Source organism: Pan troglodytes, chromosome 20, assembly GCF_028858775.2.
Source record: "Pan troglodytes isolate AG18354 chromosome 20, NHGRI_mPanTro3-v2.0_pri, whole genome shotgun sequence".
NCBI lineage: Eukaryota > Metazoa > Chordata > Mammalia > Primates > Hominidae > Pan > Pan troglodytes.
The window spans coordinates 55,457,751-55,472,747 of record NC_072418.2 but is presented as its reverse complement, the minus strand read 5'-3'; the positions used below and the strand labels follow the sequence as shown (position 1 = coordinate 55,472,747).

The 14,997-nt window shown below is 46.8% G+C and overlaps 1 pseudogene; it reads right to left on the bottom strand.

Moving 5' to 3' along the window:
* Positions 1 to 3,385: 3,385 nt before the first annotated feature.
* Positions 3,386 to 14,885, bottom strand: LOC748947 (zinc finger protein 816-like; annotated as a pseudogene).
* Between the last annotated feature and the right edge of the window lie 112 nt (positions 14,886 to 14,997).

Genomic DNA, 14,997 nt, shown 5'->3' with positions numbered 1-14,997 from the left:
CAGGACAGAAGCCAGGCCTGGGCGGGGTCCACGAGGAGGTGGGCGGGGCCTGGGCAGGCCGAAGCGGGGCGCGAGGCGGAGAGACTTTGCCCTTTAGAACCGGCAGAGGGCGGGGCCGGGGCCGGGGCGGGGCCGGGGCGGGGCCGGGGCGGGACAGAGTCAGTCTTGAGCCCAGCGCCTCTGTTTTTCGGGTTTTGGAAGGGAGACTGGCCGGGAAGGCTGAGGCATGATTCAAAAGCCCTGGAATTGTCTGGAACGGGGATGCAAACTAGAATGTGAAATGCAAAGTCCTGCCTGGGCAGAACTACGATTTCATACTGAGGGCCCACAGAACAGAACAGAAATCCTCTCCCTTTCTATTCGCCATTCACTCGGGGTGGGGGAGGGCGGGTCGGCGGTGGGGGCAGAGTCCACCCCGTGCTCAGCTTCAGAGACTTCCCTAGGGCCACCGCCTGGGATGCGGGACGGAGTGCTCAGGCCAGGGAAGAGCGAAGTCACCACCTGCTGCTTAAACACAGCAGAGATGCGGGCACTGGGGAGGGAGCCTGAGGTCCCAGCTACTCAGGAAGCAGCAGCGGGAGGGTCGCTGAGCCTGGGGTTCCAGACCAGCCTGGGCGACAAAGTAACACCCCCTCCCGCAGGGCTCCCTTCCTCGTTCTCTTTTTAAAATAAAATTTTGATTGTGTGATGTAGGGATCCAACATTATTCTTTTCCATGTGAATATCAAGTTTGTTGTCCCAGCACATTTGTGGAGGAGATCTATTACTTTCTTTTTTTAATTTCCTTTTTTTTTTTTTTTAAGACAGAGTATTTCTCTGTCGCCCAGGCTGGAGTGCAGTGGCAAGGTCTCGGCTCAGTGCAGCCTGTACACCCTGTGTTGAAGTGATTCTCCTGCCTCACCCTCCGGAATAGCTGGCATTACAAGCGCGCCAGCATGTCCGGCTAATTTTTGTATAATTGGTAGAGATGGGGTTTCACCATGTTGGCCAGGCTGGTCTCAAACTCCTGACTTGAAGTGATCTGCCTGCCTTGGCCTCCCAGAGTGCTGTGATTACAGGCGTGAGCCACCATGCCTGGCACAAGAAATACTCTTTACTTCACTATTTAAATGTTGAGACAATATATTTGAAAACAAAATGATCTTCCCCCAAATGAAAAATCATCTCCACGATAATAAAGAAATAAAAATCATTTTATTAATAAATAAGCCTTAGACCAGAATGTGATGGGAAATAGAGGAAAAGAGCTAAGAGTTTGAAATCAGAGACGCTTCAGTGTTCTATACAACCCATTAAGGACATGTTTTCAGGATAAACACTAATCAGTCCTCAGGGAAGAGGACTTGACAACACATTTGGTCACAAATAGTTCATCCTGACTCTACTTGGTAATGGAGGTGACCATCTGTGTCAGCTAACTAGCATCATCCTGAGGGAGGGGGAGAAACCCTAACCCACAACTTTTGGCAAGTGTGAGTTTTACAACATGGCGACAGGGGCCCTCTCTGGTGAGGCTCCTACAATCCGACAGAAACTGATGTCTGCAGTAAATAATAAAATTTAGAATATATGATTAAGTACAGAATTTATTTGAAGGCAAAGCTTGGAAATAGCCACGTGGAAACATCAACTCTAAATGAATGGGATCAGCGTTCCCAAGTAGAGACGTTAAGATTTCACACACAGGGAAAGACAGAGAAGCTTTAGCAGAATCACCACGTTTTTTATTCTGGGCCAGTGCGTAGGCTGCAGCAAGTTGATTGATTACGGATAGATACACTTCAAGGAAGGTTACTTTATCACTACATAAGAAGGGACAATGATCCGAGGAGGTCTTATCTCTGGGGCTACTTAGTCTTCTTAATTACTTACAGGAAAACTCTTAGAAGTTGCACCTGCATTCCACTGGACTCAGGTTGCCTGACCACATTCCTCTCAAGGCTCAGAATTATCTCAAAGTCCATAGCCTTAAATTGAAGTTATTTGATGTTTGAATTATTTAATTTCCTACTGAGATAAAGGTACTGTTTCCCTTGTTGTTTGCCTTTCAAAGAGAGCTCCCAAGTCCTTCAAAAATACATCCCTGGGTCATTAAGCTGAAAAAAGGTTTAATTTCTAAAAAAAAAAAAAAAACAAAGTTAGCCGGGCATAGTGGTTCCTGCCTGTAATCCCAGCTACTCGGGAAGCTGAGGCAGGAGAATCGCTTGAACTCGGGAGACGGAGGTTGTGGTGAGGCGAGATCGTGGCTTGCACTCAAGCCTGGGTAACAGGAGAAAAACTCTGTCTAAAAAAAAAAAACCTCAGAAGACAGAGAAAATGCATTTACAAATTTTCTAATTGAATGTTCTAAGAGACAAAAGGAAAGAAAAATCTCTTCCTTTACTTTTAAAGGAGGACTTATACCTCTCATTTATTTGCTTGTTTGAGACAGGGTCTAGCTTTTTCACCCAGGCTGGAGTGTGGTGGAAAGATCAGAGCTCACTGCAGCCTCCAACTTGCTGGCTCAAGTGATCCTCCCACCTCAGCGCCCCGAGCAGCTGGGACCACAGGTGTGGACTAACACACCTGGCTGGTCTTTTTGATTTTTAGTAGAGATGAGGTCTCACTATGTTGCCCCGGCTGATTTCGAATTCCTGGGCTTAAGCGATCCTCCCTCCTTGGCCTCTCAAAGTGCTGGGATTACAGGTGTGAGCCACCGCTCCGGGCCCTGAGTTTATTTCCATGAAATATGAAATTATCCTCCACTCCTGGGTGTAATAGGCAGTTTTGCACGTCACCTTTCAGTTTCCATTATCCACTCAAACAACCCAGGACCTTGCTTAGTTTAATAATCCCTTCTAATTGCCAGTCCCCGCGGCAACCAGCGCGCCACTCCACCCCTTTACCGAGGTCCCTGCCCCTCTCCCCCACCCTGCCCCAGACAGAGGGGAGCTCGCCCCGCCTGCCGGATGCGTGACTCTACCTGCTCAAAAAAGGCGCTTTGCATTAAAACCGTTTTCAACTTAAGAGGAAAAACGATTTAGCGTTCAGTACAGGTGGCCCAACACAATATGTTGTTTTACCTTCGATTGTTTGAAATACTAACTTAGGGGCCAGGCGCGGTGGCTCGCGCCTGTAATCCCAGCACTTTGGGGGGCTGAGGCGGGCGGATCACGAGGTCAGGAGATCGAGACCATCCTGGCTAACACAGTGAAACCCCGTCTCTACTAAAAATACAAAAAATTAGCCAGGCATGGTGGCGGGCGCCTGTAGTCCCAGCTACTCGGGAGGCTGAGGCAGGAGAATGGCGTGAACCCGGGAGGCGGAGCTTGCAATGAGCCGAGATCGCGCCACTGCACTCCAGCCTGGGCGACAGAGCAAGTCTCCGTCTCAAAAAAAAAAAAAAAAAATATATATATATATATATATATAAACTTAAAATGGACAGGAAGCATCCCTGTGATATTAGGGGTAATATCACGGCACATCAGAAACTATCCACCAATTAGTACCCGGAGAATCTAGTCCTGCAGGGCAAGAGGATGACAGCAGACAACACCTGGGGTCCAGCTGAGGAGAAAGCCAGGACGCGCCCCCTCGAGACCCTGCCCTTCAAAACACCACTTCCAGACCTTGCCCTCAAGATGACGATCACCCTCTGGCCCGGCCTCCAGGCAGCCTCCTCATTCTTGCCCCGCCCAGATTCTGTTCAAGGCCCTGCCCCTTCTAATCAGGTCCCACCCCAACGGCCACCTACACACTCTCATAGCCAGGTGTGGCTGTGATCTATCAGCCTTGGCCTCCCAAAGTGCTGGGATTACAGGCATGAGCCACGCCACCTGGCCCAATCTTCTTAACATAAACACTTTAATGTCAATTAATTCTTAAACTCAAGGTTAAGTCAACTCAATCTCAAGTCAATGCCTATTTGGCTCTAATGTCAATTAAAGCTTTATGATCTTCTATAGTCACTGTATTTGGAACAGTTATCTCAAAAATGAATTTTCTGATGTTCTGCATGGAGTGCCCACAGACTGAAGACCTTGCCACACTTAAGACATTTGTAAGATTTCTGTCCAGTATGGATTCTCGGATGTCTAATGAGGTGTGAACGTGAAGTCGAGACTTTGCCACAATCATCACACTTGAGGTTTCTCTTCTGTATGAATTCTCCTATGTTTTGCATAGGATGAAGCTTGACTGAAGACCTTGCCACAGTCATGATATTTGTAAGGTTTCTCTCCAGTATGAGTTCGCTGATAAACTGCAAGATATGATCAATGTCTGAAAATTTTACCACATTTATTACACTTGTAAGATCTCTCTTCATTATGGATTCTCCAGTGATTTGCAATGGTTGTAGCATTACTGAAGACTTTGTGACAATCATTACATTTGCAAAGTTTCCCTACACCATGGATTGCTTGATGATAAAAAAGTGACGACTTCCCACTTAAGGCTTTGCCCCACTCATTACACTTGTAAGGTTTCTCTCCAGTATAAACTCTCTGATGTTGTGCAAGGTTTGATTGTTGATTAGAAACCTTAGACAGTATGAAGTCTATGATGACATGCAAGGTGTGCTTTTCTCCTAAAAACCTTGCCACATTCATTGCATGTGTAAGGTTTCTTTCCAGTATGAATTGCCTTATGCATTACAAGGGCTGAATTTTGAGCAAAGGTCTTTCCACACTCGTGAAATGTGTAAGGTTCTCTCCAGTATGAACTCTCTGATGTTGTGCAAGGCATAAATCATGGTGGAAAACCTTGTCACAACCCTTACATTTGTAAGATTTCCCTCCAGTATGAAGTCCATGATGTGCAAGGTTTGCTTTTCTACTAAAAGCCTTGCCACATTCGTTACATGTGTAACATTTCTCTCCAGTATGAACTCTTATGGCATGAAAGGCATGAATTATCCCAGAAAGCCTTGTCACAAACCTTACATTTGTATGGTTTTTCTCCAGTATGAATTCTCCTGTGTGTTTCAAGTTGTGATCCTCAACTCTAAACTTTGTCACATTCTTCACATTTGTAATGTTTCTGTCCAGTATGAAGTCTATGATGACACTGAAGGGATGACTTCTGATTGAAGGTCTTGGAACACTCATTACACTTGTAAGGTTTTTCTCCAGTATGAACTCTATGGTGCCATGCAAGGTATTGCTTCTGATGAAAGACTTTGCCACATACATCACATTTATACTGTTTCTCTCCTGAATGGGTTACGTGATGTCTCCTTAAACGTGAGCTATGATTAAAGGCTTTGCCACACTCATTACATTGGAAAGGTTTTTCCCTCATGTGTACTTCTTGTATTTGTGTGAATAATGAAGAATAGAGGAAATTCTTCCCATACTTAATAGAAATATGGGTTTTGAGCCTACAAATTATTTGGGATGTTGAAGCTGAGGAAGCATCATTGATAGACTTCTCCACTTGATTACCAATTTTCCCTTGGGTCTGAAACATGTGGAGTTCAGGCAGATGCGAATGAAAGCTTCATCCAAGCTGATCTTTAATAGGCTTGTTTCCAGCATGTCTTTGATCACGTCGGTCTGTACTACCAGTCAACTCTTTGGTTTCTGTCATAGGTACTTCATGGCCATTTCTTTCAATTTCTTGCCACTGAAACTCAAAGTGATGAATATCTTTCTTGATTTCTGGGAAGCAAAAATCTCCAATGTGATGACTTTCATGTATTTGCAATGTCCCTGTGTGGATCACTTCTCCTGTATTACCATGCCCGATTGATGAGAACTCCATCACGGATTTTAAAGAGCTATCTAAAAAATATAAAGACCAATAGGTTTCCAATTAAGTACAGATGGTAGGCCAGGTGCAGTGGCTCACACCTGTAGTCCCAGCACTTTGGGAGGCCGAGGCAGGTGGATCACGAGGTCAGGAGTTCGAGACCATCCTGGCTAACATGGTGAAACCCTATCTGTACTAAAAATACAAAAAATTAGCCAGGTGTAGTGATAGGTGCCTATAGTCCCAGCTACTTGGGAGGCTAAGGCAGGAGAATGGTGTGAACCCTGGAGGCAGAGCTTGCAGTGAGCTGAGATCATGCCAGTGCACTCCAGCCTGGGTGACAGAGCAAGACTCCATCTCAAAAAAAAAAAGTACAGATGGTAAATAATAGTTAATATTGAAATGTGTAAATATTACACAAAAAGCAACAGTTATTTTAAACGTCCCAAAAGTGATCTTCAAAGTTTAAGAACACCTTATCTCTACTAAAAATACAAAAATTTGCCAGGCATGGTGGTGGGCGGCTGTAATTCCAGCTACTTGGGAAACCAAGGCAGGAGAATCACTTGAACCCAGGAGGCGGAGGTTGCAGTGAGTGGAGATCACGCCATTGCACTCCAGCCTGGGCAACAAGAGCAAAATTCCATGTCCAGAAAAAAAGAGTTCAGTCAAGAGCCTCCTATATATGAGGCAGTCAGCCTGAATGATGTCCTCCGTAGGAGGAATTTCTACAGCAGTGACTGCTGCTTAGAGAAGATGATCATTAGTTTATGTGATGAACACTGTCACAGTGCCAGTGAGAGATGCTTCTGTGATGCTCCTCAAAAACCAGAACGGGCCAGGTGCGGTGGCTCATGCCTGTAATCCCAGCACTTTGGGAGGCCAAGGTGGGCAGATCACCTGAGGTCGGGAGTTTGAGACCAGCCTGACCAACATGGAGAAACCCTGTCTCTATTAAAAATACAAAAATAGCCGGGCTTGGTGGCACATGCCTGTAATCCCAGCTGCTAGGCAGGTTGAAGCAGGAGAATCGCTTGAACCTGGGAGGTGGGGGTTGCAGTGAGCCGAGATCGCACCATTGCACTCCAGCCTGGGCAACAAGAGTGAAACTCTGTCTCAAAACAAAAAACAAAACACAAAAAAACAGAACAAAAGGCCAGGTGCAGTGGCTCATGCCTATAATCCCAACACCTGGGTGGAGGCTGAGGCAGGAGGATTGCTTGAGACCAGGAGTTCAAGACCAGCCTGGCCAACATGGTCATATCCCATCTCTAATAAAAATACAAAATTAGCCAGGTATGGTGACATGCACCTGTAATTTCAGTTAGATTGGGAGGCTCAGGTACATGAATTGCTTGAGCCCAGAAGGTGGAGGTTGCAATGAGCTGAGATCACGACACTGCACTCCAACCTGTTCAGCACTCTGTCTCATAAAAACAAAATGAAACAACAAAAAACACAAAACCAGAACCACAGCTGGAAACACTTGTCAGTCAGTGTCATGCTTTCTATCTCATATCCTGGGCCATGGTGACAATTCTGCTCAGGGCCTCCAGGGGCATCTCTGCCTAGAGCAGGATGATGTTCAATCTTATTAGTCAAAGTGTTCTTCATGAATTTTCTGGTTTTATGTAAAACCGCTCCATAAGGGAGTCTCTAAGAAGCTGTCCATGACAAATATGAGGGTCATCACTGCAGAAAACAATGACATATACATGAAAAGCATGTATGGGGCAACATCACAAAAGAGAATACAAAACCAGGAAGAGCCAAGATAGACAAGGGCAGATTCCTCATGTCTGGAGGGATATTTTCCTCACCCACAAACTCTAGGTTCCTGTAGTTCTCCAACATCACTTCCCTGTATAAAGCCCTCTGTGCAGGGTTCAGGCATTTCCACTCCTCCAAAGAGAATTCTATAGCCACATCCCTGAAAGTCTAGTGTCCCTAAAATGAAAGACACATTTCAACAAAACATTAGGGAGGAGTGAGTCATCACCTTCACATGAAATGAGAAAAGAGAAAATAAGTATCGATTTGATCCAAGACGGTGTTCTGACAAAGCCACATTAAGGTATTTTTGAACAGTTTTTTCTGTATAGTTGCATTTTATTGCACTTTTCCTTGATAGATTTTAAAATCCCCTAAGTCACTGTGGAAGTCTCAGTTTTATGGACAATATAAAAAATATATGGCCGGGTGCAGTGCCTCAGGCCTGGAATCCCAGTACTTTGGGAGGCCAAGGCAGGTGGATCACCTGACCTGAGGAGTTTGAGACCATCCAGGGTAACATGGTGAAACCCCATCTCTACTAAAAGTACAAAACTTAGCTGGGCGTGGTGGCACCTGCCTGTAATCCCAGCTACTTGAAGGCTGAGGCAGGAGAATTGCTTGAACACAGGTGTGGTGGTGTCCGCCTCTAGTTACCTGGGAGGCTGAGGCAGGAGAATTGCTTGAGCCCCAGAGGCGAAGGTTGCAGTGAGCTGAGATTGTGCCACTGCAACTCAGCTTGGGCTGCAGAGTTAGACTCTGTCAAAAAACAAACAAACTATATATATATATGGCCGGGCATTGGGGCTCACACCTGTAATCCCATCACTTTGGGAAACCAAGGTGGGTGGATTACTTAAGGTCAGGAGTTCAAGAACAACCTGGCCAACATGGTGAAAACCTGTATCTACTAAAAATATAAAAATTTGCTAGGCACGGTGGGGGAAAGCGCCTGTAATCCCAGCTATTTGGGAAGCTGAGGCAGAAGAATCGATAGAACTCTGGAGGCAGAAGTTGCAGTAAGCCGAGATCACACCACTGCACTCCGGCCTGGGCAACGGAGTGAGACTCTCAAAATAAAATATATGTATATATATACTGAAAATAATGTATTTTCTACATAAAACACGGGCTTGGCCAGGCGTGGTGGCTCACACCTATAATCCCAGCACTTATGGAGGCCGAGATGGGTGGATCAGGAGGTCAAGAAATCAAGAGCATCCTGGCCAACATAGTAAAACCCCGTCTCTATTAAAAATACAAAAATTAGCTGGGCAAGATGGTGCTTGCCTGTAGTTCCAGCTACTCAGCAGGGCGAGGCAGGAGAATCTTTTGAAATCAGGAGGTGGAGGTTGAAGTGAGCCTAGATGGCGCCACTGCACTTTAGCCTGATGACAGAGTGAGACTGTCTCAAAAAACAAACAAACAAAAAATCATAGGCTTCTCCATTAATGCTCTCCTGTACACACTACAAATCACACCCACACACACTTAAATTAACTTCAGTTAGGAGATTATAAGCAAAAACCTAGAGAGGACACATCCACAGATACATGCCAGGCTGAGGTGGGAGGATCGCTTGAGCCTGGAGAGCAGAGGATAAAGTGACCCAAGATTGCACCACTGCCCTCCAGCCTGAGGGACACAGTGAGACCCCGTCACCTCCAACCCAAACAGTGTTGGAAACTCATTGAGTTAAGAGACAGCTTCAAGAAATCATAAAAGCAATGCATGAAGAAAATGAGAAGGTCAACCAACATATGGAAATTATGAAGAACTACACAGAAACCCTAGGGCTAAACATAGAGTAACTAAGTAGAAAAACTCAATACATGGGTTCAAAATCAGAATTCGTTATGTAAATTAAAAATGAGTGAAGAGGGGACTGGCAAGGTGGCTCACACCAGGACTTGAAAGCCGAGGTGGGTGGATCACCTGAGGTCAGGAGTTTGCAGAACAGCCTGGTCATTATGGCAAAACCCTGTCTCTACTGAAAATACAAAGATTAGCTGGTTGTGGTGGTGGGCTCCTGTAGTCCCAGCTACTCTAGAGGCTGAGGCAGGAGGAGCACTTGAGCATGGGAGGCAGAGGTTGCAGTGAGCTGAGATCGCCCCACTGTACTCCAGCCTGGGCAACAGAGCAAGACTGTCTCAAAAAAAATAAAACAATAAAAAAAAACAGGCCAGGCACGGTGGCTCACGCCTGAAATCCCAGCACTTTGGGAGGCCAAGGTGGGTGGATCACCTGAGGTCGGGAGATCGAGACCAGCCTGACCAAAATAGAGAAACCCCGTCTGTATGAAAAATATAACAATTAGCCAGGTGTGGTGGTGCACACTTGTAATCTCAGCTACTTGGGAAGCTGAGGTAAGAGAATCACTTAAACCCAGGTGACAAAGGCTGGAGGTGAGCTGAGTTTGCACCACTGCACTCCAGCCTGGCAACAGAGCAAGACTTCATCTCAAAAAAAATTTTTTTAAGTACCAGAAGTCCCAGAAGACAGTGAGAGGAAGAAAGGAATAGAAAAGCCTGTTGGAAGATATTAATGGCCAAAAATTTCTAATTTCAGAAGCCAAAAGAAATTATGGCCATCGTGGTGAAACACCATCTCTATTAAAAATACAAAACTTAGCTGGGAGTGGTGGCACCTGCCTGTCATCCCAGCTACTCGGGAGGCTGAGGCAGAAAAACTGCTTGAACCCGGGAGGCGGAGGCTGCAGTCAGCCAAGATCGTGCCATTGCACTCCAGCCTGGGTGACAAGAGCAAAACTCCGTCTTAAAAAAAAAAAAAAAAAAGCAGGCATGTGAAAGAACGTTTCTGTTTTATCCTAAAAAAATGCATAATGTGAACAAAACACCAGGGCAAAAATAAAGAACTAAAGAATACAAAATAGCTCTCAAAACACATGAAAAGTATGCTCAGCAAAGTATTAAAATCTATTTTAAATATACAAGTCCATGATTAATGACATCTACTCAGACTCTCAAGGAATAGAAAATATAAATAAAAAGGGCTTTCATTTTCACCGAATACAAAAAAGAACATGGTGGTAAGACCACAGTAGTAAGATTTGCTTAAAAGAGTGAGAAATTTCTCATGTTCTCAGTCAGAGAGGGCACCTCTGCAGCTGGGGGTCTGGATGGAATCTTCCCAGATGTAAAAGAGGAAATAGCAAATCCAAAAAGAAGTAATCAGTTTTGCAGGAATTCTCCAGATATCTGCAGTGAAGTCACCATGCTCACAGGCAGCCAGTGTGTTATTCTTGGTAACAGTGAAAAACTGTCAAGGAGATTACATGAAGTCAGGGGTTTGAGACCAGCCTGGCCAACAGGGTGAAAACCTGTCTCTACAAAAAATACAAAATTAGCCAAGCCTGGTGGTGGACACCTGTAATCCCAGATACTTGAGAGGCTGAGGCATGAGAATCGCTTGACCCTGGGAGGTGGAGGTTGCAGTGAGCCCAGATTGCTCCAGTGAACTCCAGCCTGGGCAATAGAGGCAGATGGAATTTAAGATGAGAGGGACTGAGAAAAGGCATGGGTGAGTGCGAGCAAACTTGTGAGTTAGGACGCTTCAGAATCACAGAAGACTGGCTACCACAATACCTGGTATTTAAGAAAACAAGGAGACAGAAGAATCCACCGAGGAATATCACTTTACCTGAGGAACAGCCGTCCCTGGCTCCTTTTCTTTGCCCTTCTTGGTGGCTTCCTTACATAGCATGAGTCTTTGGAAATCAATCCTGTGTGTAAAAAAATATGAGATTTAATTTTTCTTTTTTTTTTTTTTTTTGAGATGGAGTCTAGCTCTGTCACCAGGATGTGGTTCAGTGGCATGATCTCAGCTCACTGCAACCTCTGCCTCCCTGGTTCTAGTGATTCTCCTGCCTCAGCCTCTTAAGTAGCTGGGATTACAGGCATGCACTGCCAGGCCCAGCTAATTTTTCTATTTTTACTAGAGATGGGGTTTTACCATGTTGGCCAGGATGGTCTCGATCTCCTGACCTTGAGATCTGCCCACCCAAGCCTCCCAAAGAGCTGGGATTCCAGATGTGAGCCACTGCACCCAGCTGAGATTTAGTGTTTAGAAATCACTCCCTCCTTTCCTGTGACAAAACACACACACAGGGGAGACCTCACCAGGGAGAAATACGGTCCTCTGCTGCCCACTGCACCAGAGATTATGCAGACATCAGGACATCCCACAGGAAGACCTACAAGGGTAATTTTGACTTGTTTTTGGATTTTGCTCCCCTGCTGGAAAAGTCCACACACACGCTGCAGCAGGACACAGATCTTCAGGACACAGATCTGGCCCTAACCAAACCCCATGCAGAGCACAGCCCCCTCACCTCCCTGTGGATCACAGACTGATCTCAGCTCTCAATATGGAGGAAACTGCCTTGATGTTCAATGCTGGACACAGATGAGAATCACCAGCGCCACTGTAAGTATTATTGAGGGTGGTTCCCATACTATGATAGTAGCAATCTTTGATAAAACAGAACAAAAGATATATTTGCAAAATGCCTGAAAACTGTAATGTGAAGTCAGGGTTGAGCTCCACTCAGATGGCGCCAGCCCAGCACAGCCCCACCTTCTGGCTCTGCTCTCCGCTTAGGGACTTGTTCTCACCAGGATCCAGTGAACGGTGAAGGAGCTAAAAGAATCACACAGAACAGGCAACATGGACCAGAGGTGGGGGTGAAGGTGGCGCTGCAATGTCAAGTGGGGGGCTGTGGGAGATCACAAAGGTTTCCATAGAGAAAGTAATATCAGAACAAAGACTTAGGGAAGAAAGGCTGCTTGTCACTTGCAGTTGAGGGGCCAGAGAGTCCTAGGCAGAGGGACAGCCCAGGAGAAGGCCCTGAGATAGGAGCAACCTCAGTCCCAGAAAAAGGAAAGAGGCCTGTATGGCTGGAGCAGAGGGAGTGAGGAGGACACAGGCAGGAGATGAAGTCAGAGGGGTCCTGGGAGCCCAGATCCCTAAGGATGAGGTCTTGAAACATTTTTCTCTCACACCTCAAAATAAATTTGGAAATGATGTACTTTCTCACTCCTTTCATGTATACATGTAATTTTCTTTTTACATTATAAATTACAACACTTACAAATAATGTAATTTATTTTCCATATTTAAAATACATGGTGTCAACCTCAGCTAAGCCCCCAGAAGTACACTGTCACCCTCATCTGAGATGTGTAGGACTGTAAGGGAATGTGTTTGGGGGTTTAGGAAGTCACTTATAGACACGTGAAGGTGGAGATGCCTGTTTGATGTCCCAGCAGAGAGCTGCGGAGACAACTGGACGCAGGATTGTAGAGCTCCGGGGCGAGGCCTGCAGGGGACACGGAGCCATGTAGGTGGGTCAAAGCCGTGAGATGATAAGGTTCAAGGTGATTTGAGTCTAATCCTGTTTTTCGGAGGACTGGAATCCTTTAAAGTTCAAATTACAACTAAGTACCTCCCTGTCCTACAGGAAAAGCCACACACTCCATTGTGCCCATCATTTCAGGGGTCAGTGCCACTCTGACTGAGATTTTCTGGTCTTCTCCCTCACCTGTATATTACAGGTGGGCTCACTGAGGTTCACAGCGGGGGACGTTTCACCAAGTTATCCTGAGAAGCTCCGAGTTTTGTAAGAAGGAGGAGTCGCTGATTTTCATGTGATGGCCAGGAAGGGTCAACAGGCTGCGTTGGCCACCCTTCTACAAAATGCCAGGACTGGCTACGTGTGGTGGCTCACTCCTGTAATCCTAGCACTTTGGAAGGCCAAAGCAAGCGGATCAGTTAAGCCGAGGAGTTTGAGACAAACCTGGCAACATGGTGAAACCCGTCTCCTGGATAGAGGAGAATCGGCCTCCCAAAGTGCTGGGATGACAGGCATGAGCCACTGCGTTCAGTCTACATATACATTTTTTTTTTTAATTAAGAAATAAGGCGGGCATGGTGGCTCAATCCTGTAATCCCAGCACTTTGGGAGGCTGATGCTCTTGGATCGCTTTAGCCCTGCAGTTGGAGCCCAACCTAGACAACAAGGCAAAACCCGGTCTCTACCAAGAACACAAAAATTGGCGCGGTGTGGTGGCGCGCGGCTGTGGTCCCAGCTACTCTAGAGGCTGAGGTGGGAGGATCCCTTGAGCCCAGGAGGTTGACGCTGCAGTGAGCTGTGATCCGGTCACCGCTCTTCGGCCTGCGCAACAGAGTAAAACCCCATCTCCATCAAAAAAAAAACAAAAACAAAAACAAAAACAAAAACCATATGGGTCCTGGGTCTAGGGAGGCAGGGAACTTTCCAAAACTAGACTAAAAGGAAAAACCCCATCTTCCCACCCAAAGTAACAAAGGATCAAAGGCTACTCTCCCTAACACCCTCCCCCTTCCACCAGGTCGCAGGTGGAAAGAGAAAGAGCCCAGGAGTGGCCAAGTCCAAGCACCGGCCACCCCTTCATCTGCATAGGGCACCCATCTGCTCTGGCCTCAGGCCAATTCACCTCAGTATTTCCCTGGCCAAGGGCCAAATTCTTCATCCAGATAAGGGGTAGCCCATAGGGACCTCAAAAAAAAAAATACTTTAACCTCCAAAAACTTTGTAAATGGGGCCCTGGAGACGCTGGCTTGGGCCCACTCCCACCCTGTGGAGTGCTTTCTTGGTTGAGTAAATTTCTGCTTTCGCCGCTTCATTCTTTTGTTACTTTGTGGGTTTTTTTTTTTTTTTCTTCAATTCTATGTTTAATATCCATCTACCTGGAAACTTCACATTCCAGGCCTGCCTTCCGGGAACAACAGGGCGAGGGTGGAAAAAAAGGGTTGCCTCCAGGAGAAGCACGTTTTCCTGGGGTTGGAACTGGGGAGAAGCAGGGCCCGGCACGAGGAGGGAGGTGGTGGGCGATGGCGCCTTCGGACAGGGGTGGGGTCTGCAGGATCCCAGGACCAGGCAGAGGACGCCGCCTTCCCGGGACTGGGGCTGCAGCGCTGCCCTCCAGGCGACGATGACAGCAAGGCTGGGAGGAGCCCAGGGCGAGAGTCCAACTCGCTGGTGAGGACCTGAAACAGCGCGAGGCTGGAGGACGGGTCGGGAAGGGTTTTGAGAAGGAAAGTTTCGCGACAGGAGGTGTCTGCACGGCCCCACTGCAGAAAAGACCGGGACGGGACCAGCCTCAGGGCGACTTTAAACTCAAAAGGAAAAGACTCACGGACTCCCACCCGGACGTCTCAATTTGCTCTGAGTTGAGAAAGAGGGGCCGGAATTTCCAGGTCTGTGGGGACACCCACGTCCCCGGTATAGCAGTACCAGAGAACTGGGAAGCGCAAACTCAACGGGGCAACCTTCAGTCCATGCCATCAGCTTCCGGGTCTGTGCCAATCAGCACAGTACAGAAGCCAGACCCGCGGGAGACCCCCGAGGAGGTGGGCGGGGCCTGGGTCAGGCCAGACGGGAGGCGAAGAGGTGGGCGGGGCCTGAGTCAACCAAAATACTACTGGAAATAATCA